At 39.7% G+C, this 27,452-nt stretch overlaps 1 protein-coding gene across 4 annotated transcripts in view; it reads right to left on the bottom strand.

Annotated features, from left to right (window-relative positions):
• The window catches only part of MSI2 (musashi RNA binding protein 2), a 272,035-nt gene that overhangs the window by 202,241 nt on the left and 42,342 nt on the right, over nucleotides 1–27,452 (bottom strand). The gene's annotated exons all lie outside the window — the stretch shown is intronic.

Below are 27,452 nucleotides of genomic sequence, written 5' to 3'. Positions count from 1 at the left end.
TAAGTACCACAAACGTAATATGTCAAGACAAAGGAGACCAATTAAAAAAATAAATAATAAAAGTAAGAAAGAGCAGAGCCTTCAAGGCTGCCAGTAACATGATACCTCTAATTAAGTCTGTACAGTATGAACTGCCTGCTGTTCAGCATGCTAGTGATGAGGAAAGTGAATCAGAAGCAGGGACCTTCTCTTGCTCTAGGGTACACGATGCAAAGCTTTTCAAAGTATACCTTATTTCTAACAGTGCGGTTTGTTATTGGGATAAGAGGCTTGAGCAACTCGCCAAAGACAGCATCATTCAAATTCTAGATAGACAGTATGCTAAATGCAATTTGGCCAGCTAGTATGCAGTCCTGACGCATGGGCATTTGTTTTACGTACTCCTTTGCAGAAACAAAGTCCTACCTTCTTCTAAAACAAAACGTTGTGTGAAGTGCTGTATCGGGATCATTTAGAAATTCAGTATTTGCTTACAACGCCACATATGTTTGTCATCAGCATGCATGCTCAACAAAAGCAGAGCGCTGTGAAAGTATATGGATCAAAGTACAAGATGACAGCAGCACAAAGTGTTAATACAGAACTAATGCTCATACTTCTAGTCACTGTGGCGTGCTTGTGCCTAGTCCCGTACCTTACAGGAAACATTTATTTAGCTCTACTGACACATCAAGAGAACTAATAAAAAAAAAGGCAAAACAGGATCTAAGAGTACACCTTCCATTAGCACAATACTAACATTTCCACAAACCATTGTAGCAAGGATCAACATAAATAAATCCAAGATAAATGATTGTCATTCACAAATATGTTAAGCTTACCACGGAAAACAGGGATGCGTCTTTGGTGATACAATGACTGCTAAGCAGACAGCGGTCTTGGCATTCTGAGGAACGTACGACCACACAGTATTGTAGGAGCACAAGCAGCTAGATTCCCGGCTGCTTCAGAACTGCAATGAAGTTTGTATACCCACCGTCTTTTTAACAATCTTTTTAACATAAGAGCATTATGAAAGTAGCAGTTCCACAATGGCAAGGAGCTACTTGTAGCCTAAACCTGAACTATAGAATGCTGTGCACATCCGTCTAGCTCTCATAACTTTACATGTTAAAGCAAACTCTTTCAGGAAATATACTTTCCAATTATGCTGTCTGACTGCATTTTCTGAGTTATTTGAAGTTCCGGGCCTATACTGCGGCCAGGGATGAATAGGCTAGCACAGTGATGGCAAACCTTTTTGAGCCCAAGTGCCCAAACTGCAAACCAAAACGACTTATTTTTTTTCAAAGTGCCAACACTGCAATTAAACCTGAATAACAAGGTTTTAGTTTAGAAAAAACTATTCGTACTAATTAACAGCTTTTGTTTAAAAAGAAAAACACAATAACAGAGCTTTCCATTAAACATTTTTTTTATTGAAAAAAAAAAAAAAAACAACAACTGTACACGTGCATGTATTTTTTTAACCCCTTAATGACAAAGCCCGTACATGTACGGGCTCAAAATGCATTGTTTTCAATGGGTTTAGGGACTGCCCATTGTCCTTAAGGGGTTAAAGACGCCTTTTGTGGGCACAATTAATGTGATTTTTGCTGTTGTGTGTCCACACACTTAAACACTTGAATAACATACACACGCATGCACACACTTACGTACACACACATAATGGGTTAAACATGTGTTACAGGGAATCATTCTCTTCCCTTTATGTATGACATGCCTGCTCATACACACATATGCACTGCTCTTACGCATGCCTGCCCACAAACACACACATATACACTGCAGTTGCCTGCAGATACACACTTGCCAGTACTCACACATATGCACTACCCTTATACACACCTGCCCAAACATACATAATCTGCTCACAAACACACACACACACACGCCTCCCCATAAATATACACTGCCCTTGCACATACTTACAAAGACGTATACACTATAAGACAAATACACTCCTTATATACACACATATACACTGCCCATACAGACATACACATATACACTGCCCATACACACGTACACATATACACTGCCCATACACACGTACACATATACACTGCCCATAGACGTATGCACATACACACACATATACACAGCTGCCCTATACACACACACATATGCCTGCCCAAGTGCCCATACATATGCCTTACCATACGTATATGCACACACAAATCTACCATCAGACCCCCCCAACCCACCTTTGTTCTCCACATCAGACCCCCCCACAACCTTTGTTCTCCACATCAGACCCCCCCACAACCTTTGTTCTCCACATCAGACCCCCTACCACCCACCCACCCACCCACCTACCCACCTTCGTTCTCCACATCAGACCCCCTCCCACCCACCTTCATTCTCCACATCAGACCCCCCTAACCCACCTTCGTTCTCCACATCAGACCCCCCAATAATCAACCACCCACCCACCTTGGTTCCCCACAAATCTTACCTTTTCTTCCTCCTTTCTGCTTTCTCTTCCTCCTTTCTGCTTCCCCTTCCTCCTTTCTGCTTCCTCCTTTCTGCTTCTTCCATTCTAACTTTCCTTGTGTTTTGCCGCTCGCAGTCTGTGCCGTGCGGCTGCGCACAGCTGTTTATGCTGAGCGCCGGGGCTGGATATAAACGTCATATCCAGTCGCCCGGCGTTCAGCAGAAACAGCTGGAGGGTTCTCCCCAGAGAACTGTGGGAGATATAGTCCGCGGGAGCCGACGCCGTGACTACAGTGTATGACTGTAGTCACGGTGTGCCCACAGAGACGGCTCGGCGTGCCAACAGCGGCACGCGTGCCACGCGTTCGCCATCACTGGGCTAGCAGAACCCCAGGCACTGCCCAAAACACATGTTCCTCAAACATTCTTACAAATCTACAACAAAAACTTTAGGGTCAGCTTCCTCACAAGGCAGAACATGCATTTGCCTAGAGCAGGAGATCTCAGTGCCTGTCCTCAAGGATCGCCAACAGTATAGAATTTTTAGGATACCCCCAATGGCACAAGGTATAGCTCAGTGCCTTGGTTGCACCAGAGGGGTGGGATTCAACTCCAGCCTTTAGTGGCCACATTTCTTTTTTCATACCACAACTTGAGGAGGGATATCTTTTTGTTTTACAGTGTGAGGGCACTGTTTGTGTTTGGGCTTAGGGACACTTAGGGACGTTCCAAACCAAACTACATCTCTGTAACAAGACAGACTTTCAGTGACTGTTTTCAAACAGAAGAGCTCAGTAATAGCTTTTTAAAGCTAAATTAATGGCAAAACCTCTGCTTATCTTTAAATAAAATACACTGTTGAATATAATTGATTGATAACCAGTGTCACGCTCTAGAGGCAATTTTACAGGAATTATACTGCCCTTTAGGCGGCAAGCGTTTGGTTGTAAATACATACCGTGGATTGTTGCAAATGTCAGGCAATCTAGAAGGATGTAGAACCGGTGGCCACGGTTTACAGTAGCGTGGATACCATGTCTACTTGGCACCCTCAGAAAGTGATTTTCCTTTCATTTTAAAACAATTTCCAGTATGTTTACATTTTGAAAATGAGTATAAACAAAAGTCAGGGTCAGACTTTAAGTAAGGCTGGAATATAAATGCCCTGACCCGTATTAAGTCTGGAAACTGTTTTTTTTCCCTAGAGCTACAGCTGAAAAGGTAGTCAAGGTGAGAATTCTTCATACTATCACTCAGGTTTGCTTGGTACCCTCAGGTAAAAACCTCGATTTTTCGATATGTAACAATTATCATGCCGTTCACTTTGTCGGCGGGCTTTATCTAGTAGTCAATCTCCCATACGTAGGGGCTAGGAAATTGTAGTTCAGTCCTTGTTTGCAGTTTTTGTTTTACTAATTTGTTTTTCCCTAGGTGTTTTGTTGCTGTTTCCCGCCTAACAAGTGGAAGAGTGAATGCTACCATTGATTTAACCCACTGACGGTTGGCAATTACCAAGCAGGGGGTTAATTTTGGTATAATTCTTCTTTAAAGGCTCTCACATCAAGTGCTGATTTACTACATAATGGAAGTTTTTAAACAGACAGTGTTTCTATTGTGGTAGAGGTCAGAAAGGTCTAACTTGGTCAAAAAACAACAATTAAAAAAAGACCTACTTTGACCATGCACAAAGCAGTCACCCCTACGGGATTCATGTCTACTCTGGATTAATATCAAACATTGGATTTTTGTAGCAGCAAGAGTGTCATTACTAGAGGCTCTACAGACATTTCTGTAACAGAGAAGGCCTTATAGTCCTACATTTTAGGTGGGTGGGAAGGGTCTGCAACAGCTGGCATGTTAACACAATAAAGAGCTGCTTTCTGGACATGGTAACCCAGATATTTTTCCCACAACAAAAAAAAAACGGATAAGAGTTTACCTCCTTAACCACGTCAACCAGTAATTATAGTTTAAACACCAGAACACTGCACTTTGTTCGCAGAGTTCCCGAAAAGCATTTGTTTTGTTTAGGAGGCTCCCCCCCCTTTGGATTAAATCCTCCTGAACAGAGAAAGAAAGGAAACATGATCAAAGTGAGGCGCTGAGGCCCAAGCACTTAACGCTGGTCCCATGTCTGCAAATGTTGGGCTCGGATTCATTTTGTAGTTTTTATAACTTGTGCCATATGTAGCCAGGTGTTTGGATGATGTATTGTGCAGCGGGGCAGATGGACTCTACAAATCAAGCTGTGAGAAGCTGAAACCGGAGCCCAATGAAAATCGTCAGTTAATGCAGATTATATATCATGAACTCATCGACACTTTGCTGCTACCCTTTACTTATGCGTGTGTGTTCTTTCAAAAGTCCAAGAAACTGGATCCACTGGAGCACTACAATGGGGGTAGACACGAGCACATTAGGAAAGGCAAGCATCAACATTCTGCTTAAGGTACTATTGAATTGATATTTACTAGCATTAGTTTCTAGCCATACAGTGGAAAAACAGAGCATTTCACTGTAGAATTAATGATTAAATGTCCACAGGGACTTTTTGTTATAACATATTCAGACCTAGAGAACACAGAACAAAACTGATGAAAAACCCCTTATTTACAGAAAACGTGGAACCTAGGGTCATAGTAGTTAGTGTAATACTTCAATCCATTTGCAGATAGATTACATTCATATTTTACCCTATGTCATCATATTTAAAATCCAGATCTCCCACCCTGGCCACCAAACTTTCTTACCTGAAGTGCCAATAGAAGAAAAACCCAGATATGTTTTAAAACCTTTTTTCTACAGTAGCATTGGCTGCGAAAAAAGCAAACATATGTGTAAAAACCTATAGTTGCCCTACTGGATGAGCAAAATGAAGGAAGGTGCAAGTTGAAATTTGCAAATACAGAGCTCACTGGGAACATTAAGGCACTTTTACACTGGGTTGGGCGTTGTAATCCACTAATGATAGCCATAGGCAAAGAATTAGTGAGCACTTCAAAGGTAGAGCCCCATTGAGACTGAGCACAGCATGATAAGATAAAGAGTCAATTCATATTAAGTATTTAACACAGTAACAAAATGTTAAAATATTCTGTGAGTAGTTAACCTTTAAGTTTCTCCACCCCCCATTGGTTGCTGCCCTTTTTTGCCTCCTTCTTTCCTGCTGTGTATCCTGAACTCTCCTGTAGCTGCATCCCTACTGGGGGTCTCCAACGTTCACATTTCCCCCCCATTCTGGAACATCTTCGCAGCTAGCTTTTAAAAGCTGCTGCATTAAAGCCATTTTCTCTCCCTTGATTCCTCTTATCTCCCCCCTGCCAGTGCCACCCACAGATAGTAGAGGAGTTTTAACTGCGCTGTGTCAGTCACAAAAATAAATGAGCTCTCTAGACCACTAACCATCTTCTTCAGCCATCCTTCCTTACATGACCCACGAGACAGCCAGATCAACAGCTTGTTTACTTTAAACTTGAACATTACCAAGCCAGCTGTCCTCTACTATCGGTTTAATTTGCATTTACAAGTTAATAAAAAAAAACACAACCTTACATAGGAACATAGAATTTGACTGCAGATAAGACCCATTCAGCCCATCTAGTCTGCCCAACATATTTAAGGTCCTGCACCATCTTGAACATACATTTCCTTGACAAATGGTGCCCCTCAATAAGGTTCTGCTGAAGTAAATAACTGAATTGTGCATATCCCTTATTTAAACCCATTTACTCAATCTATCCTCTCTGTGTTGCTGATGGTAGGAAGTGCCATACAGCCACACCACTTCTTACAGGTACACACATAGGCAATTGACACTAAATATGATTTTTAATTTCCCGTGTGTGCAATCACCCACATTATATATACTATACCCACAAATTCCTGACTGCAAAAGTCTTAAGGGAAGCGAGGAGACTTCCAGTGGGCACTAGAAAACTAGGTTAGTAAAGTATCATAATATAAAATTGAAAACCAGTCATGCAACAAAAATAAAAGACCTTTCACTAGAAGATACATTATAAAAAAGGGAAAATAAAACAGGAAAAAACTGATATACAGTATGATTGTTTTTACTGCATACAACCTGTTTACCGACCTTTCACAAAATAAATACAGTTTTCAAACATTCCTAATGATTATGCAATCTACAATTAATTATGTAGTGCCCCCGCAAGGGTGTTTAAATTACTATTCATTGGCTGTGTATAATTAGATTTGTCCTATAGGGCTATGGCATTAACATACCCATATGGCAACATTTCCATCCCAACAGCTGAGGGCATGAACCTGCATCTTTGTAGGGAGGCAGGCAATACTTTCAAGCACCGTCACCCTCTATAATCAATGGGCAAGGTAAACAGGGTATCACAACTGTCGGCTGCTGACTATTTTCCCTTGTAACGTGCGTACAGGACGTCCGTGTCCCAACGAGGCGGCTTGCCAACATCCCTCAGATCCACATCAAATATAATTTTCAAACCAATTAGCTCGGAAAGCATCAAAACCAAAGCAGTGCCTTCCACATCCTAATTACCAGGCCATCCTATTCAATTCCTAATGAGAGCAAAGACAAAGCGGGTATATGCATTAGGGTCTACTTCAAGAATTCTCTTTCTCTTTGCAAACAGATCCTCTTTTGTTCCGGTTAAACACCAATTACTCAGCTCTCTCTAACATGCAAATGAGATGAAATGAGGGCACTATCTCGATTTCGTTCGAGTGAAAGTTTGTGTGTGTATGTATGTATGTGTGTATCTATATATATATTTACAACAGCAATAACAATAATGAAATTAGCGTACCGTAGTGGCAGTAACCCTTTGTCTGAAGTAGGATAAAAAAAAAAAGAATGACAAACAGGTTTGTGTTGTATCTGTAGCAGCCCCTATAAGTTTCATTCGTAGGAGGAGGATGAATGAGAGACTGTCTCAGGTGGATATATGCCACAACCTCTACCCTTTTCAGTTTCAGCTCTGCCTGGGAAAAACTCCACGACTCGTTTGCCTGGAATAAAGTGCAGTACATCAGTGCCATATTTTTCAAAGTTGAAAGGGATTGACCCTGGGAGAGCTTGAGCGGACAGATCAAGAGCCACATAACAGAGAGAATTTAATTTCTTCACAGGTTTAGAAATAACATATGGGTTAGCATCCATATAGTGATAAGACATGCAGTATACGGTAGAAAGACTGTTCTTTGTATTCCTCAAGCTTTCTAAATACATCTTCATAGATGTTGTGAGTTACAACTATAAACTGAACAGTATGGTCCTCTTTTGAAAGCAAGGATGTGTAAGAAGTATTGCTTTTCTATCGCCAAACCAGGCCCCTGAGGATATCACAGAGCAAAATGAAAAGAAACAAAGTTAAGAGACTTTTAATATACATGTGGTATTAAAGAAACTCTGTGTCCGAAGAGGCTCTATATGCTGCGTATCAGATGGCGGAAGCTTCTACTGCCCTTACACAAATCTTTGTACAACTCAAAATGTTTTATATGGAGAACACAGTGGCCATCGTGGTCTGCCTATGCACAGCAAACGGCACCAACACACAAAAAATGTCGAAGAACACTCCATTCGAACCCTCAAACGTCACTGCTTCCCAAAAGTAGCGCAAGTGAAGATCACCAAAGTGTTTTTATTTGCCAAAAACACAGGTCCTATAAATTAAGGAGAGGTACAGAATTATTTCTTCATATTTCATGGAACTTCCCCATTAAGGAGTTTTCTATGAGCAACAAGGGGAACGCAAAGCTGTCGCACACCAGCTGTCTAGTGCTAATTCAGCCTCTTCTGTTACACTTACTAGAGACCACAAGTGCTTGGAGAGAAAAAGAATGCAAACAGCAAAAGAGTCGCATCACTTCAGCTTTATATAGTTTTTCTTTATTGAGCTTTAATACTCCAGGTTCATGGTACGGTCTGTAAGGGTCTGTATATTGGCCTAGAAAGGAACTGCCTACACAACTATGTATCAAGGTAAAATATATTGGGATGGAATATAAACGTTCTTAAAACTTAAAGAATCCTTGTGAATTCCATTCATAATATATTTACCCAAACAATGGCAAACTACATTAGATGAGTTTTATGGGTGTAACATGTTCTATTAAATACATTAAATAATACAATACAATAAACAAATTGCACATTATTTATAGTGTTATCCTGCGTCCTTCACGGCCCCCCAATAAATCTGGTGTGTAGGTGAGCTCAGTTCCTCTGAACTCTAAAAAAAATCCCAGTTGCACATTAAAATCATCTCAATTTATGTATTGCATGCATCATCTACAGCAGACGGATAGCTTTAGGTTGATTCATAGCCATCAATTTATAAAGGGAAAGTTGTTGTTCCGATATTTGTGTATATGTTTAGAAAATGGCATATAACAAAACATGATGAGTGCACTGAAGAAAAAGGCCAAATTGTGCGTCACGGAGAAACGGTACACGGGTGTTATACCAGTGGTAAAAAAGGGGATAAGAGTAAACCCTCTGATGTTATTAACAGGTTCTAATAAGCTTACTGTTATTGAAGGAGAATAACAAAAAATTACTGGAAAACCATGCTCCAGAAAAAAGGCCTGCTCTACATTCATCTATGTTATTTGGGGTAGTACCAATCAGAAGCCGTGCGTTAATAGAATTCTCAATGAACAAAAGTAATTTACAGTTTTTAAACAGGTCGGGGCAAGGAAAAAAAAAAAGCTGTTTCTACATAATAAAGCCAGCTCTGTGAGAAAAATGTTATTAATAAAAATAAATTAACCCTTTCCAGAGCACCACCCACTAGCACATAAATCTTGCGGAAGGATGGAGTTTTAAGTGACAGCATTTGAGGAGATGTTCACACATGCAGGGCAAAGTATGCCCTACATAACATCGGGGTAGAGCAATATACAGCCTAATTCTGCACTACAAAGAGCAATGATGAGGCATTTAATATCAAGGCATAGAACCTTTTTTTGTGATTCATAGAGAACCAGGCACATGATCGCAGCCCAGGGAACATGCCTCATATGCATGGGATACTCAAAACACTTGCACCATGTTCAATCGGCATTCTCCTGTGTGATAACTTTTATTCCTCCAAATGACGGAAAACAGCCCGACTAGATATACCCCCCAAGGATATGTGAGCAGCAAAGCTCTGCTGTAAATCACTGAGCTTAATGTTCTCAAGTAAAAATGGACTCCCAGAAACGGAAAGCGGTTAAGGGAAAAGTCACGGCTGACTATAACGCCACTGAGGTAACAATAAGCTACTTCCGTTAGAGCACGCGGCCCGCTACAGTATCGCGGCCCGCTACAGCATCGCGGCCCGCTACATCCAGCCAGTGCCTGGGAAACGAGGGGAACGCAGGGAAACTGGTCAGTGTTAGCAGCTCCAACAGTGTGGGGTCTGTGGGAAGGATTTCACAGGAAACTGTGGCTTTTAACTGCAGGTCTTTGTTGTTCACCCTCCCCATTTGTGGTGTAACTTAATTGCAAAGAACCCGACCACACAACTAAATTAAAAAGGCCTCTGTGATTGTGAAGCCGGATTCCAGCTGTAGGGAAGCTGGTATCAATTAGATAACAAACACGCAGCTGTAACGCGCCCACAAACACCACTTTCTTCCAGGATACATTAAATATATCACATACAAACTGTGCTTTACAGAAACACCTCGAATCATTTACCTGGCAAGATAAACCCAAATGAGAGGCTTTGAATGCTCTACACACTATGGATCTCCTATTCCGAGGACAAGGAGTGCCTAATGTAACATACATGTAGTTAGGCAATAAAAGCAAATCCTCAATTCCCTAGAGTAAGGCAAATAGAAAACATTTGCTCTGCTATGTAGACATTTCTGCATAGGTAGCTTATTAACAAATACATATACACTGCTTAAAAACTAGGATTTCTGTTAAAACTGGCTAAACAATGCTAAGAAGAAAGCCATGCCGTCCAAAAGAACTACTAGTCCCACTTGCATAGTAAAATGTATCTCACAGAGGATTAGTGCCAAGCCCTTGGGGCTAGGTTCCCTACTCCACAAATATTCTTTGACAGCCATGATGGTCCCATACTTCGTCAGCAAGAGCAATAATATCATTTGTTACAGTAAAATGGCTTAAATGGTCTGAGTGTCCATCGAGAGACACCAGTACCCAGTGTGCCCTGCCAGGATAAATCCTGCTGCTTCACAGTGTGCCCTGGCACAGACTAAAATAACTTCGGCCTTGTCATTTCCAGTGTCTCTGGTTCTGTGACACAAAGCACCGCTGGCCTTGTACTGCCACGGGCGTCCTCGTATGAAACCTCATTCATCACAAAGAAGATTCTACAGCAGAAATGGCCTCTGTGCAGGACAACAGCATTTTCTTTTCACAATTAGTCTTTGTGGATATTTCTTTAGAAGGTTATTACGCTTGTTTTATTAGATATCTGTTACAGTACAGCAAGGATTTAAGCTACACACACACACACACACACATATATATATACGGTATATATATATAGTTTTCATGTGGCACAGAAAAGTTGATTGAAAGACAATTGGACACAGCATGTAACCAAAATGCTGCATTGCAGGATGATAATTATTCTCATTTGGGAATCAGGGAGATAGTTCTGTCTGCATTCACTGTTGGTTTAATATATTATCACTCTTCCCTTTTCATTTAGTAAATGTCTACACTGCGGTGACTTAAAGCCAGTATACCTGCACATACATACAATTCCCATACTTCGATTAAAGCGGGTACCACACAATGGTGGAAAGAAGCACCAAGTATGAAGAAATCATCAGTTCTATGCAATACACACACACAAGATGTTAATTCAAAGTACAATGTCAGGAGCTTTTCAGCTCACAATACAGTTTGCCTATGCAAGAAACCTGATACATACAGACAATAACCTACAGCCACACACATCCTCTGTGCTCACATTAACCCACAAGAACATTTCAAGAAGTAGTTCAGAATGGGCCACACGGGTCAAAAGGGATATTTCTTTCTGAGCAATGCTTCCATCAAACCATACACAAAAAAAAGCATTATACCAGGGGCGAGATTATTGTTTGTCACTTGGCACTCAAATGGTAAAAGGAAGCGGTTATAGGATATTATACATGTATTGATGTTCAACCCCATTTTGCTGCTAAATAAGCGAGTCCTATCTGGCAGCAGATGTCTTGACCTCTCCACCTATAACTGCTTATTAAAATGCATCGATAAGGTTTGCTGTAGAAAAAAAAATACAAATATACAAAAAAACATAGGCCCCTAGTCCAATATATTTAATTATACTTAACACAAAAATAGAACGCAGCCTGTATCAAACTTCGATTCAAAGTCCATGAGGCAAAATGACTGGCCAGTGAGCTCAAAAGGTATTATTAATGCAGGAAAGCCAAACAGGGAAGCATCCTTTCAGCCTACATCCACGCAGCTTGTAAGACTACGCAGACATGACCAACAGCTCCAGCATCTCGGCTGCTATAAGGTCCAATCATCACAGCTTTATTTTTGGATACCCAAGAGCGTACTTTATGGAATGTGGTAAATCATACTGAAGGAGCTTCAGCTGCCAGACGGGAGAGATAATAAAAATCTCACATGGAGGGCTTCATTATATTATCTATGATGAAGGGCATGGAAGAAACACATCTATTTGTTATCATTTCAACCTGAAAAGTGCAACGGCATTTAAGTATTAAAGAGATTTATAAGCAGGCACTGCTTTTTAGTGACCTGTGTAAGAATAGAATATTTACTCGCCACCAAAACAAATGCACATTTATACTTGGACCCAACTCGTACCGAAAAGGAAATTACATATAAAACCCCCATATTTCCCTAACACACATACATGAACATGGGGCAGCTAAATCTTCTCATTGAGAGCCATTCAGAAAGTCTTGTGTATAACAACCAATGTCCCCTCTGCCACTTAATATACAAAAATCAAACAAGGTGATAACATTAACTGTGAAGCAGACCCTGACACTTGCATGCAAAGCGCTTATATGGGCTACAGAGCATGTATGGATGTATCCTATGTACTCCATACCCCAGACACACTGATTCCTGTGTGAATGTGGATTGAATTCAGATTGTACGGAGCTTCAGCTACAAATTGTTCATATGGGTTCCAGGTTAATAGAACCGGATAGGTCACCTTAGTTTTCTTGCCCATTCAAGGTTGGACATGATCTGGAAACTTCAGAGCTGCCCCGGTCATCAGTTATTACTCAACAACAAATGACTGCTATACTTAGAAACATTTCCATGTGCTAACAGTATTTAAGGGTTGTCCGGCTGGGAAGTATTTCCAAAGGCAGGAAAGGTCTGATCTGATCTCAATTTTATTACACAAACTACTCCAACCACTGGCTCTGATTTCCAGTCTTGTGCTTTAGTAATTTCCTTCCAAAATACAACACCCCACCCTTGAAACAATTCTTAAATTAGCTACAACTCGGGAGTGGAAAAAGGCCTCCTAGGCCAAAGACATGGGATACAAATAGAATTCAGCTTTTCATATTCATTTGGCTTATAGATGCCCAAGGCATACAGTATTTGGTTGTACAATGCTTCACTTTTCTTATTAATTCCAAAAGGAAGACAGCCATCAGTTCACTCAGAATTATGGAGTGTTCAGGCATAGCTGCTTACTATATCCATTCAGATGTGATCACCTTGTTGTAGAAAGGCTGCTTTTAACAAACATCATTCATTATTGTACTTTATACAGATAGTAACATTGTCAGGCAGGTGCTGTTTTGTGTCGTTAAGTAAAGCAATCATAAATGTAGAGCAACCTTGTGTCTGAATGTTTGAAAAATAAAGGCTTTGATTCAGACTCATTAAAAGAGAGATGGGGTTCTGCACAATAGCCTGTTAGCGGCTCTCGGCTCACCAGGGCCATGCTGCTCAATGTGAACGCAGGCACAGTTTTAACTCAAGCTCTCAGGCCACTTCAGCTGATATCATAACATGGAAGGGAAGTGGCTGCAAGACTATGTGGATATGCAAGCATTTTGAGTAGGGAGGTACAATTAAATGTCTAGAAAGAGAAAAGTGAACATAAGATAACAATGCAAAAAATGAAAATCTATGAAACAGCAATAATCAAAATTAAGTGCACTCTGTCATTGGTGCACCACCTTTTGAGGCAGAAGGATAATACATTTATGACATTGGAATACCAAATGATTGCTCGCTGACCTAACACTAACCAAAAGCTGAGCCCAACACTTGGCCCTGACAGGCTTGGCTCATTGCGAGCAGAGATATGCAAACCAAAGCCAAACCAGACCAAGGAGTACCGAAGCAGGGGTCCAGTGAACTGCAATAACATAACTGCACTAAACAAATGGAGTCAGGAGACAGGGCAGTGTAAGTGCGTAGACTGGTAGAGAACCATTATGCACTGGTCATCCATCCAGCAGCAGAAGACTGCCAAAACACACACACTAAAGAAGATGAAATAATTACCCTGAAAAGTCAATCAAGAGCCAGCAATGTTTTTAGCTCTCAACATCACTGGCAAAAAGGGTCAAAGGTTCAATGTAATAGTCTCCTCAGTTTTCTCTGAAGTGTATGGTACAGGAATGCTAGCTTGGGCAATACTCTGGAGCAGTTAAAATGTCGTGTCAATCTCATTAAAGGCAAGCTGCTAAAACACAGTTTTAGCCTTTAGAAGAATTATTTTTGCGTCATGCTGGAAAAGTTATATTTAGTATACAAGTTACAGACTAACTAAAAAAAGGTCTCAATGCCTCTCACCTGCTCATGAACTCCACTCCGAGACACAATCAATAGTTACAGCTTCCTTCCTCGTCCATAAGCTTCACCCTTTACAGGATGCCTTCCAGAAGGAGGACAGATAGGTAGGAAAGTGGTGTCTGGACACTTTTTCATTAATCATTTCCTGAGCCCTATTGTCTCAACATTCAGTCTGGCAGCAGATGAAACTTTGTTCACCGCTCTTTAGCAGATGTGTGTCCTGGAACAGTTCATTACAAATGCTAGCATGTACAGTCGGAGAGGGAGGCATGCTAAACGTTACAGCTTCCCAGCGTACTGTATGCCTGTTTCTGTACCAGTTTACTTCCTCATACATAGCAATAATATGATATACATTACTTTAAAGGCCTGTATAGTTTGCATGTGAATGCCATAACAGACTGGCCAGTTCTTTCAGTCGGTGCTGAAAGAGTCTTGAGGGACTAACTTTGTGTCACAAGCAGAAAACATTGGCCATCTGCAAAAATAAACAACAGGACTTAATTATGGGCATTCACCTCCTGTAAGAACTAAAATGTTAATCTGCACAGCTCTTTGGCTGCGATAATAAAAGAAACACACATCGTACATGAATGTTTTGTAATTAACGTTAGCACCCCAGTAACCTCTCTACTTGTGACCGAGGGAATCCCAGAGGAACTCGTATATTTTCACTCCTCAAAATAACTACACAGAGGCGGGTAGCTGGCACAGAACATGAAATATTACAGTAATTAGCAACTCCTAAGTGTACAGTGAAAAGCAGGGCCAAGGTAATACCTTTCATTTCCCACACAAAGGCACCCCCTCAGCTCAGTTCTACCCTACATCGCCCAATAACACAGCCAAGGAACAGTTTGCTCCTGGATACTGGTGTAAAGGTGTTTGGCTAATCAATACCAAAGAAAAGTCACCCCTGAATGTTCATTTCGAATCACCAAGACCAGAACATTAACAAAACTCTTACATTCCATGCCAAAAGCTTGTTCCACTGTAATCGAAGCCCTAGGAGACCTTCAGACCAAATTAATAACAAGAGCGATTCCTTTGTTCGCTTATTGTTGTTTTAAGGAAAAGCTACTTTAATTGGTTTGTTTAAGAAGCCATGCTCAGCTCTTGTTAAGTAGCAAAAGATAATTGGATGTGGCAGTTGAAGCCAATTGCTAGGTTAAAAGAAAAAGTACACATCCAAACCTACTGGCGAGAACATACCCAGATAACCTGTGTAGAAAGAGCAGTGGAAAGACACTCCTGGTCTATATACCCTGGGACACCACCAGAATTCTACAACAAAAAAGTCCTCCTCACATTCGTTTGCCTATTTTACAGTACTGTGTGATATTCTCAACATATCTCGTATTTATTAATGTATATTTATGTACATTCACATTTTACAGCACAGGGTAATAATATGATGGGGCTATATAAATCGATAATAATACTGCATACACCACTATTTAATACTAAAGGGAAGATGTCGGAACCACTTTTACTCATTACTAGTATGATGTTAAAGCAGACGAAGAAATACATCTTAAAATGGTGTAATGAAAAGCTACTGACAATTTACAATATGGGAAATGCATTTTGTAATATAGAAAATCAATTGCCGTTAACCTTTAGTGAAGTTGGGGGGGGGGGCATTCGAAGGACCAGACTTTCTAAAGCCTCACTGATTATAAAGGCTCTAGCCACGATCAACCACACTGAAATCAACCGCTCATCACACTGGGCAAGGCATCCTCACATGTGTGCATCCATCCAAACTTCCTTCCAAATATTTTGGAGAGGTAGAAAAAAAGAGTTTCATGTCCCTCTGGCACTCTGGGTTAAGAGGCTTACTGATCTGATCCAGAAGACATGTTTTCCAGACAATTTTCTTTCAATGTGACATGGTTTTACATCAGAGTCTGTTGGAACTTGTATATTAAACAAAACTTTGTAACACACAAGTGGTCCACCTTTCTCTTTTATATTCAAACCAACAACATTAAGAAATCCCCGTGCACCAAGATTACAGGCATGTTACAGCTTGCACAGTGCAGAAGATATATACACACACAGACTCAAGAAAATGAAAAAATAAGAAGTAAAAATCTAATTTACTCAGGTTAAAAACAAAGATGTAGATGCTTACATTATTCATTCTAGAAACCGCAAGATAAAACCTGTCCCTGTTATAATTTTGTTTTCTTTTTTTTTTTAATGTTACTGTTGTTAAAGCTGTTATAGCAGCCACATTAATTGGAGAATTCAGAGAATTTAATATAATAGTCCAATAATTATCTGATTTATGCATCTGCTGTAAAATCTTTCATACTTTCATAGCAAAAACTATATATATTATATATCTCCAATTAAGCCTAAGGCAATTTATACATGCAAAAAAAGGTCCCCATAAGATCAAACCAATATCTAAAGACTACTCCAAAGTAAACCAAGTTGCATATTAAGGGTTAAAAGCCTTTTGATTGTATATAGAAGGATGTAGTTTGCTTGTTGTCCTGGGTGATCAGTTAATTACCGTCTTCCGATAAGCAGTTAATGCCGAATTGTTGTTATATACTACTTGTTATGTCCCGATTACCCATTGTACAGTGCTGCAAAATATGACGGTGCTTTATAATTATTATAATAATAATAAGGCTTAGACTATTAACAGTATCATTTTATAGCCCATTTACTCTAATGATTCTCTCTCGTGTCAACTGCTACAAAAATCTGTATCTGAATAGCAAAAAGGGTAGGGATACGGTGTAGCCCTGATAAAAACTACGGAATGCCAAAAAGGGGTAAAGAAGTTGTAAGTGATTGTCAGGGGCTGTGTTTCAGAAAAGCAAAAGGGGACAGACAAAGGGATCCTCGATATGCAGAGTTCAATTAAAGGTGCCCAGGTGTACTCTGGGATACATACAGTGATGTCATAGCTTTTACAGTCGTTACACTAGCTAAGCGTCTCTCGTATAAAGTGACACTAATACACTGATGTAGACACTCCCATGCAGGAAGCAAATCATTCACTTTCCGAGACGTGGGACTTGTTGTGACAAGATGTCCTCAAGCGCAACAGAAAAAAAAAGAAAAGAAAAAAACAAGAAGTCATTAGTGACTCGCTCAGATCCCTGTGCACACAGAGGGAAAACATCATTTTGGCAACACAGTTTTTTTTTTTGAAGTCCAGGATGATTTGCAAGATTTTGTCTTGGAATGAGCCACTCCCCAAGGGGCATACTTCTGTATCAAGCTGAAGTGCAATTGTCTGCAAGTAAGACAAGGAACAACTTTATTTTTTGCAACATATAAATACGTAGGTATTCGCTGCACTAGGATGCAGCACGGCAGGAGTTAAAGTCATAGTACTGTATCTAACTTATAATAACGGCAAACTCTGTACCTAAATTAAATTCCAGTGTGCCCCGCATGACATACCCTCTCTTAGCACAAAAGTCAAGTGTGCAAAGCTTCTGGCATTCTCTGGCCAGAAAACCAACAAACCAGTTGCGTTTAAAGGGCAATGTGACATCAAACTGCAACCATGACGCAAGACACCAGTATTAAGAACCAATTTTGTTGTATATGTCTGTTAAAGTGACGTTATATTAACATTTTTCAGAACATATATAGGGAAGAGTTAAATGCCATCACGTACACTGGTTTGGAGAGGATCACTTCCCCACTATAAACTGTTTAGTCCCAGCTGCACCAGCACCATCTCACTGCCAAAATACCGTAAATGCATGTGGTTAAGATAACCTTCACCACTAAGATTATGTTTAAGCAGCGCTCAATTAATGTGCATGGTCGGCATTAAGCAAGCCACAGAAACAGCACGAATCCAATTAGTTAGATGTTAAATTAAGAGTCTACCAGGAGATTTCCTGTGAAGACATCTACACAAGAGCAAAGATCAAAGCTAAACTGCGCACACACACACGTTTACCCTCATTTCTCCGTCACTCAAAGCGACTGAAATACAGATTCAGACTGTGTCACCTAGACAATCATTTTTACACAAGAAACTTTCCCAAGTGTTTCTTAGTACATTTCTCATTCTCCAAATGGGATGAACTGGAGAGAGGCAGTAGCCTTTTTAGAAGCCATAGTTTTCTATGTCCCTGTAACCACGAGGTTATCCGTGTCTTGTCCTTTGGTTGGTTGATTGAGAAATTTCCATTGTCTTTGTATCCAGGCATAAAACATCTTATGATCTTTACGTAAAGCTGCAATAACTACAATTACGGTATTTGTTTATCCAAAGGGTCGAATTCTAATTAATGCATCAACACATCAAACTTTATCTTTGGAACCAATCAGAATGAGAAAAGAGTCTGCATTTGGCAGAATGGATTTTAAAATATCCGACTTTTGATAGCATGTGATACCGTGCTACTCTTGATGTTTCCTTTAATATCTTCATCAAAATGATTCACAAAAGAAAAAAAAAAGTTAAACAGTTGACCCAGTTGACTAGATTTTAGGGATCAATGGAACACGACTGTGCCTGTTGGCTGTGTGTGTAGAAACAATGCTAGCACAGATGTAGTTGAGTAAAATGGGAAATAAAATATATATATTCTGAAATATGCATAAAAAATACCCAACAGTCAACAGAGTTTAGCCCTCTGTGAAAGTTGGAACCTGGTCAAGAAATACAATATGACGCAGTGAATATGCCATAATAAAGTGATGTTATTCGGTCTATATCAATCCTGAATTATTTTCTGCATTCAATCTGAATTATTTTCTGCATTCAATCTGGATTGTATCTCATCCAATAGTCCCACAGGGTATTAGCAGCCATGCTAGTGAGCAACCAAGAGAAATGTTAGTTCCGGTTATAATTCATTTATACTCTCCAGGCGACCGATAAAACATAAATCTTTGCTTACAATTCCAAGGTGTGAGAAGGGGTCATAGCCACAAAGCACAGTATGGCCTGTTAATAGATTGGTTAACATGAGCACAAAAATAAGCTATTAATCATGCATACGACCCAATCAAACTTACTAACTGGTTGGTTGGTTACAATTAACACTTAGATATCTGTTATTAGGGTTGCAAAATGGGGTGGTAGCTACAAAACACATAAACCTTCTAATGTATTGCTTAAGAAACTATTTAGAATATTGTTTTTTTTATAGGGCTACTTTGATTTCTTCTTCTTAGTACAGTTATGTCTCAAGAATGGTGACACAACTTGCCAATGCCCTGCTATGGACAAAAAATAAAAACTTGTGGTATCCTGCTAAACATGGACACCATATAAATCACATTATGGACAAACACACAGGTAGCACATCATACAAGGCCATATGTGATATATATGCTGTGGAACCAAAATGGTTACAATACACAACACTCCAATAGGAAAAAATAACACTATTTATTGGCAATCATGTATAGCCAGGCTACCTAGATTTTGCCCATATGTTCTGTAAATTATTAGCATTTTTTGGTGTTTGCCTCCTGATACTGGCCTGAAATTTGGTGGAAACCCATGTAGGCTGACCATATGTGACAGGCCACTCTGTCTCCTAGCATCTCATTTTTTATACTTATGTTCAAACAAGGGGCAGGGAAAGATAACGGGCAACTAGCCAACTGCCTGTGTGACATTTACATAGTTTAAAGACTAATGTTAGGTTCTGCTAATAATACCGGTCAACATGAGATAACCATAAAGCTTTTCAGAAGTGTCATATCTCCCACTGAGGACACCAGACAGTAAGTCATTTTCATTCTCAGGAAGAAACCAGTGTGGTTTAGGTGCACGTGAGTAATGCGATCCATTTAAATGGTTACCCCTTATAAACATCAAGCATTTAAGTAGCCACTGCACCATGGCAAAAAAATCAGGCCTTATCACCAACAACCTTTTTACAAAGCATTTTCAGTGTATTTCTGCTAAAACTATTGGTGAGGTTTGCCCTATCATCAGAAACGTATATGGATGTAGTGATGCTACCGTGGTGTATCCAAGCCTAGAGGGCAGGTCTAGCTGGGAAAGACAGTCCCCTGCTACAAAACAGCGGGGGCAATCAAGCATGATCTGCTGCACAATGGGATGGTAGCCTCCATAGACTGCACTAAAAGGCGCTGTGCACTCGCCATTTCAGATGCACATCGCCTTTTAATGCATTCAGGGTGCCAACTGCGGAGGGGGCGGCTGGGGCTCTGCCCTGTGTCGGGCCTAAAGCAACACTCAAGGTAAATACACCACTCGCTACGTATGATCTTTCAGCCTCCATTAAATCAGGTAATTAGCTTGCTTATGATCTGCTACTGATCTCAAGAATAAGGAACAGTCACCTCTTCATATTTAGTGAAGTACACCGGTGTAATCCCAACCATCAACTGATGCAGTGTCATCACACTCTGTATACGTCCTACTTGATGAGTGATACTCGTATACTATATCATGTCTAAAAGATTTGGTTTACTACCAAAAGAGGACCTGCGTGAACAAGGAAAGGTTACAAAATACCATTGTGCATTAGTTTTTATGTTTTGGTCTTGCGAGTGTACGTTTCGCAGTAACCAGTGTCAGATGTAAATGATTACGTAATGTGTTCCTCTTGACCTTACTCGCCCTCCTCACTAGTGACTCTAGTTATCTTCTAGTTCCGCACAAGTCCTCCCCAAGCTGCCACTTCCCCAACGTTTACTCCATCCCTTCCCAATGGCCATCTGAAATCTGCCTTATCCACCTGTCTCCAATTTATCCTTTTATTTATTGTTTCTTATCTTGTGTTGCCATTGCTGACTTATGCTTTGATGTCCTATCACAAATCTTTGTAAAAGCATACTGGGAAAAGGGCACTGTAAAAGAAATGTAAAATAAATAAAACTGTCAAAACATCATGGGAAGGAAACACAACCGTCTGGAGAAAAGGCAAGTATGATTATAAAAAATTGTGTGTGTGTATAATATATATATATATATATATATATATATATATATATATACCGTATATATAAAACATATACTGCTACTAGTGATACTTTCAGTTAAACAAATGTCTTTGGCATCTCACCTTGTGCGTTTTGAGCAGGCTTTCTAATACACTCTAATAAACATAACCTTCTTGTAATAAGTATATCCACATTAGACAATGTATCGACTGCAATGCTGCCTCAAAGTGACGGCTGTTTCAAGCTTGGATTACTGTGGGGGATGAAGGACACTGACAGGACTTCATTAAATGCCCAGACTAAGCGAAAGAATCATCCCTGCACAGCCAAGCTAGACATCTGAAAAGGAGTTTGATAAACACTACCAGATAACTAAATAAATATAAGGACAACGTGTCATGTGTGTATGATGATGTTTTTAGAAATGCACAGAAATCACTTTTTTTCCTATAATACGCAAGGTCTAAAACGACATACGACCTCATGATATATAGTCGCCATTGAATGTAATAATACAGAAAAAACATGCAAATCCTGAGTTCTTAGTGATTAAATATCATCCAGGTGTCTTGAGCGTTTTACTGGGAGTTGAAGAGACCATTTACAATAATATTAGATTCTCATAAACGTAGTATTCCTGTAGCCTCAGGAGTTAATGTGAACCAACTAAAAGATTTATTAAAGAAATAGTTTGTCATAAAATCAAGCTGCGGGAGAATACCAATAGAAAAAGAGCACAAGCTTGTTCGTGTTAAGCTATTATGCTGATGAAGAAGAATTTTCCATTCAGTTCCAACTAGAGTTGGTTGTGGCGGTGTAGAGACCCCAAGAAAGGAGTAGCAGCAGAGATAAAATTTGCATGGCGAACAGAACTCCAGATTATCCCCTAGGTTTATTATTGCTCATAAATAGCATATTCATCACATTTTGTTTTCCTATACACAAAAAAAAACCCTTCGCTTTCTCTTGTGCTGTACACAACGGCTACCATTGTGCTGCCACGTCACATTTTAAATTGCTTGCCCTAAGATAATAGTAATCATTGCTTTCCAAAGAAACTGCTTGTTTGTGCTCAGTTCCTAGAGGCCAGGGATAGTGTTATAACGCCCTGCATGGGCCGACAAACTAATGAAATGCAGAGGGATCGTGGGGAAATTTGCATGAAATGTCCTAGCTATGGTTTTGGTGTAGGCCAGAGCTAGGAAATATAAGTCCAAATAACTTAAAATAAACACAGTTGATCAATGTTTATCAGTGCTCCATTTACTTTTGATTTTATATAGGACAATGTTTCCCATTTAAACAGCCCATTTAAAATCAAAATCAATGTGGAGACAAGCTTATAAAGATACAGCAATCTTAAAGGCTCTTTTTTTGCATTTTAGTTCTGTAAAGATAACAAGAGATAAGTAAATGAGTATGAAACCGAAAGGTATAATCATGAAAATGTTCAAACTATGGGCACATCTTAACTATTTACCGCGACGGAAGGGATTCTACAATGAGTGAACCGTGAGTGCTGTATGGAACAGGTAGATGTAATAGCAGCACATTGTGTGCTCCAGGATGGAAGACTGGAGAGAAGAAGACTAACTACTGATTTTTTTTATTGTTATTCTTATTATTGGGATCACACATAATGGTTGGTGGCCTGGAATTAAAGGCTACCTTTTCTGGGTTTGCAGATAGATCTTTTTACGGTTCTTGAGAGGACAAGCTGAGAGGGTAATTGTGTATTTCCCACCAACAGTCTATCTTTGAAATTAATGACAATTTTTCCATACACCATGAAGAGCTGGTTACCAAGCAGTAGCCAAGTAACGAGTACTTGTGGGTAAGGAGAGCACATCTGCTGCTTTGCTACATTACTGAAGTAATTACCTGTGTGACTGCAGGTCTGGGATCACACATCACCAGGTGGCACTCCCTATAGGCTAATTTACGGGGCTCCTCACGCAGAAGGTACTTTAAATACACAAGTCATTATTCTCAAAGAAAAGTACAGAATGTGCAGGAAAGATTCATCGCTTTTAAAAGTTTCCACAACCTTAACAAAGTGAGGTGGAACTCACAACGAGAGTATTTTACATTTTAATTTTTACCAACTGCGTATCATACAAGAAACAGAGGTCCAGTTGGGACTTAAAGGATACATTTAAGGTGCCTTTGAACCGTACCGAGTTCTGTGCTGAAGAAGGATGCTTTCTCCATTAACCACCTTTAGTAAAGAGAGGACGTATAACAACCGTTCAAGGAGTTAAAACATTCACTTGCTTAATTCTTTAGTGATATGTAATGGAAATATGCGACGCGGCTCGAAACACAATGCGGCTAGACTCGTAACACAATGCACTGTGACTGCAAGGATTTAGAACGCCACGCAGAAGCACTTGCCTTTGTGCCTTCGTTGCTATCAGCAAGCTCCAGTTTTGACACCTGGCCACTAGAGGCTGACGACAGCGGCTCGGTTACACCTCCCCACTGAAAACTCAGCAGGTGCGGAGCACGACGCCGACTGCCGACAATCACACTGACACGCAAATAAAGAACCTTCCTCTGGCTTTAAATGCTGCAGAAATATTAGATCCTAAATGGGAAGCTAAACGTGGTTAACCATTTAACGTCTACTCCACAAAATCATAGCATAGCTTTGTAATGTTTAGGCAAATGATATTGTTCACAATTACAAACTCATATATACTCTATGTTACACAACATATGCACAAGCTAGATGTTTTTCCATTAGTGAAAACCGTATTTTAGTAAGAAATATAGCTGTATATAAATTAAAAGCATCTCTGCCTGAATGAACCTTATAAATCATACCGGAAATTACAACAAGTGCTCGAAAGAGAAATGTTAGCGTCATAAGCGTGAATGCGTAGATATTTCTGGGCATTAATCTGCTCACCCCTTGGATAGGCAAAGGGTTAACGGCAGATATACTGCCCATGTACACATCATTTGAATTTCTTTGCTTAAATAGAAATTTGGAATGTATGTGAACATTTTTCTGCATTTTAAAGACATCTGTCCATTTTGCTGGGTTCAAAAGAGTCCTAACATTTACAATGAATACACCTAGGTGTGTATAAAGCTCAGAATAATTATGGTGGTCCAGGCACGCCACAAAATATGCAAAATGCATTACTTCTCATAACATTAGCGGGATAAAGCATCAACCTCTCACAAATATCCACGTCTTGTATATCTCACAATGCTTTGAGCAAGGCCAACTGATATTCGCATGGGGACCGAAAGCAATCAAAGACCAGGCTTGTGCAACATGGCTATGCTGCAACAACTGCATTGATACATATGCTCTGGGTGGTTATTTTTGGTCATCTAAAAAAGTATTCGCCCTGTATATTTCTCACATGGATTGTCTAATCAGTTTGTACACAGACAATCCCTTTCTTGTTAACTCGGAGAGACGTGAACATCAGGAATGTGCAAGGTAAGTCAGTGCTAGCCTAATGGGAAACCTATGATATGTCTTTTACTGTGAAGGGCATGTACTAAACACTAAGATTACCCTTCAAGTCCAAAATGCCCAGCTCTGAATTTCATTGACTTTAAACAACCAGAAAATGTTACTTTAAGAGAAGAGAAGCCCTGCTTCAGCTGCAAATCCTTCACATTATACTTAAAAAGCAAATTAGCATAAATGATGTCAACCAGTCGAGTGTGATTTGAAGATCTGACATTTCATCAGCATACCTGAGCAGCTGAATGCTACAAGCTAACAGCAGAAGGCATCACCGGTTGTGTGGATGAATGCCCTGCTACAGCAAGTCATTCATGGTCTTTGTGAATAACTCCCATAATCCCTTTCCAGCCACGAGTCTCTGTCGTATGTTTATGAGCAATTACAATGAATATTTACAGCTTGTCGAGACGTATTTTTCTTGTTAGATTTTTAGCTGTAATGCAACATATTTAAGCTCTCTGTGACCGTTTCATATAAACTACCCTGATACACGCAATGAAAGAACTACCAGCGTTAGATTTCATTGTAATAGTATCACATTGGAAATGTTGCCCTTACAAACAATCCGAAATCACTGCGTGGAATCCAGGGAGAATGTACAGGAATTCATTTGCCCTTCTTCAGATTCCCAATGTCAGATTAAATTCATCAATTCTTAAAATACACTATACTACGACCGTGTTTACATAGAGAACATTTATCACCCAACAGCTTTGTTTGATCATCAAATATTTCTCCTCTCTGCTTCCAAGTCGGTAAACCCTCACTTATCTTTCACTGAAACCCTGTGCAAATGTTGGTCAGGGCCCTGCATTTGTTTTGAAGCCATCTACTAGTCCTTTCGTGTTTGAACAGATCTCTAATAAAAGTCACCCTGTATGAGCTAAGTCAGTCCTTAATCTACGCTTCTTTTAGCCACAGGCCTTGCAGAAAACCTTGTTCCTGTTACAATAACTACAATGCCTATGAAGCATTTAGGTTGTAACCACACAGTCCAAAAAGGCCAATGAATATTCCAGGTACCTTCCAAAGTGCTACTGTAATATAAATAATTACTATAATTATATATTTCACTGTCCGGGCAGCTTTTTCTCACAAATGCTGCAAAGAATGATATATTACCAATGATGACATGAAGGTATCTTGGGTCTTACATGCTAAAGTACATGGTGACAGAACACCAGTGATCATGTAATTTGGTTTTACACAGGATCCGTATGAAGTATGAACATAGGCATACAAACTATGGTGGAACCTGTATCAGCAAAACATCAGTATAAACGTGGCTTCATGAAACACAAGAAGCCTCTATACAATTGAGTCTATCTTGTAACATCACAGGACAAGTTCCCTTTTTTTTTTTTCCTTACACGCCATGTGCATGGCGGTTACCAGGTTGGTGCATGTGATGCTAGCTTGTTAATTACGTTAGACGTTATCGTTGTTACCTTGTCACGAGTGCAAATTTCCATCAGTGACAGAAATGTGGGATTGTGTTACCACTATGAATCTTCTCTGCATAAATAATGGAACAGAAGTCAGGGTACCTTTTACTTAAATAGGTAGCCCAAAAAGCTAACTTAAATACGCACATATTTAAAAGAGGTATTACAATACGTAAGATGGCTTATTTTTGAAATCACTTACGTTTTAATAAATAAAATACCTTTGAATTAAAAAAACAAATCACATTGCAATTTCATACACTTTCATAGCAGAAACAAGGTGAGAGCGATTTCAAAGAGCCACATAATAAATGCCTTACCCATGTGTTAGAGAGCTGTCAGTCAAATGGTTATTTTCTACAGTACTAAAAATAAAATAATTGCTTCCTTTCCAACACATACAGAGACCACAAGATGATGGCAAACTCTAGAAACTCCCAGGACTAACAGCATCAACTAAACTGACTATATGCATTCCTGTCTGGCGGCTGTTCATAATGGTGGTATTGGCCATTATATACAGCAATCCAATGTATAAAACAATAGACCTCAATAGTTAAAACAAAAATGCTAGCGAAGAGAGGGGAAGGGAGAGGAGAGACGGGAAGGGAGAGGAGAGATGGGAAGAGAAGGGAGAGGGGAGACGGGAAGAGAAGGGAGAGGAGAGGGGAGAAGAGTTTGTTTCATTTTCGTTTGTTTAGTTGGGATTGTCCACCACTAACAAACGGTGCAATTCAAAAACTTGAAGAATTCACTCCAGAAGAATCAAGAAAAACAATTAAAAAGTGTTTTTTTCTTTTTATTTGTTAATATTTCCATCATTTCCTTTTCAGTTATAGAAAATGTAACGTTCCTATTTAAAACACGAAAGTTCTGTAAAGCTTGTGCAAGCTCTAGCACGGTTGATTAAAACTACACATATAGCTGTCTTCTGGGTCCTTTTTTCATTGTTTGTTTTTTAAACCCAAGTTTAATTTTCAGTTTGCCATTTGAATAGTAAAACTAGTTACTATAGTTCATGGATAGAAAGACACGGAGGTGCAATACACTGGGTGCAATATGTAATTAACTGAAAAGATATAGATTTTTTCTTTCCTTTAAGATTTGGTGAATCTGAAAAGAAAAAAAAAAATTCCCCAATTAGTTTAATTTTCTAATCCTTACCTTGTGTTTCGGGACTCTTTATAGTTCACTCTCTTCCCTTTCAAAAGCCAAGAGGTTCGGTGAGGACATTCCCCATGGTGTAGTTTTAACCTTTAGAATGTCAGAGGCGCTAATGATGGCAAGGGGTCTATAGAATGCTAATCCTAACCCATACAACATTTCTAGAATAGACAGGCCAATCTTCTGCATGATAATTTCTAAGAGGTTTTTCATAAAGTGTTCT

This window comes from Spea bombifrons, chromosome 2 (assembly GCF_027358695.1).
Source record: "Spea bombifrons isolate aSpeBom1 chromosome 2, aSpeBom1.2.pri, whole genome shotgun sequence".
Classification (NCBI taxonomy): Eukaryota; Metazoa; Chordata; class Amphibia; order Anura; family Pelobatidae; genus Spea; species Spea bombifrons.
The sequence above is the reverse complement of the archived record's forward strand: the minus strand, read 5'-3'. Positions and strand labels throughout refer to the sequence as shown.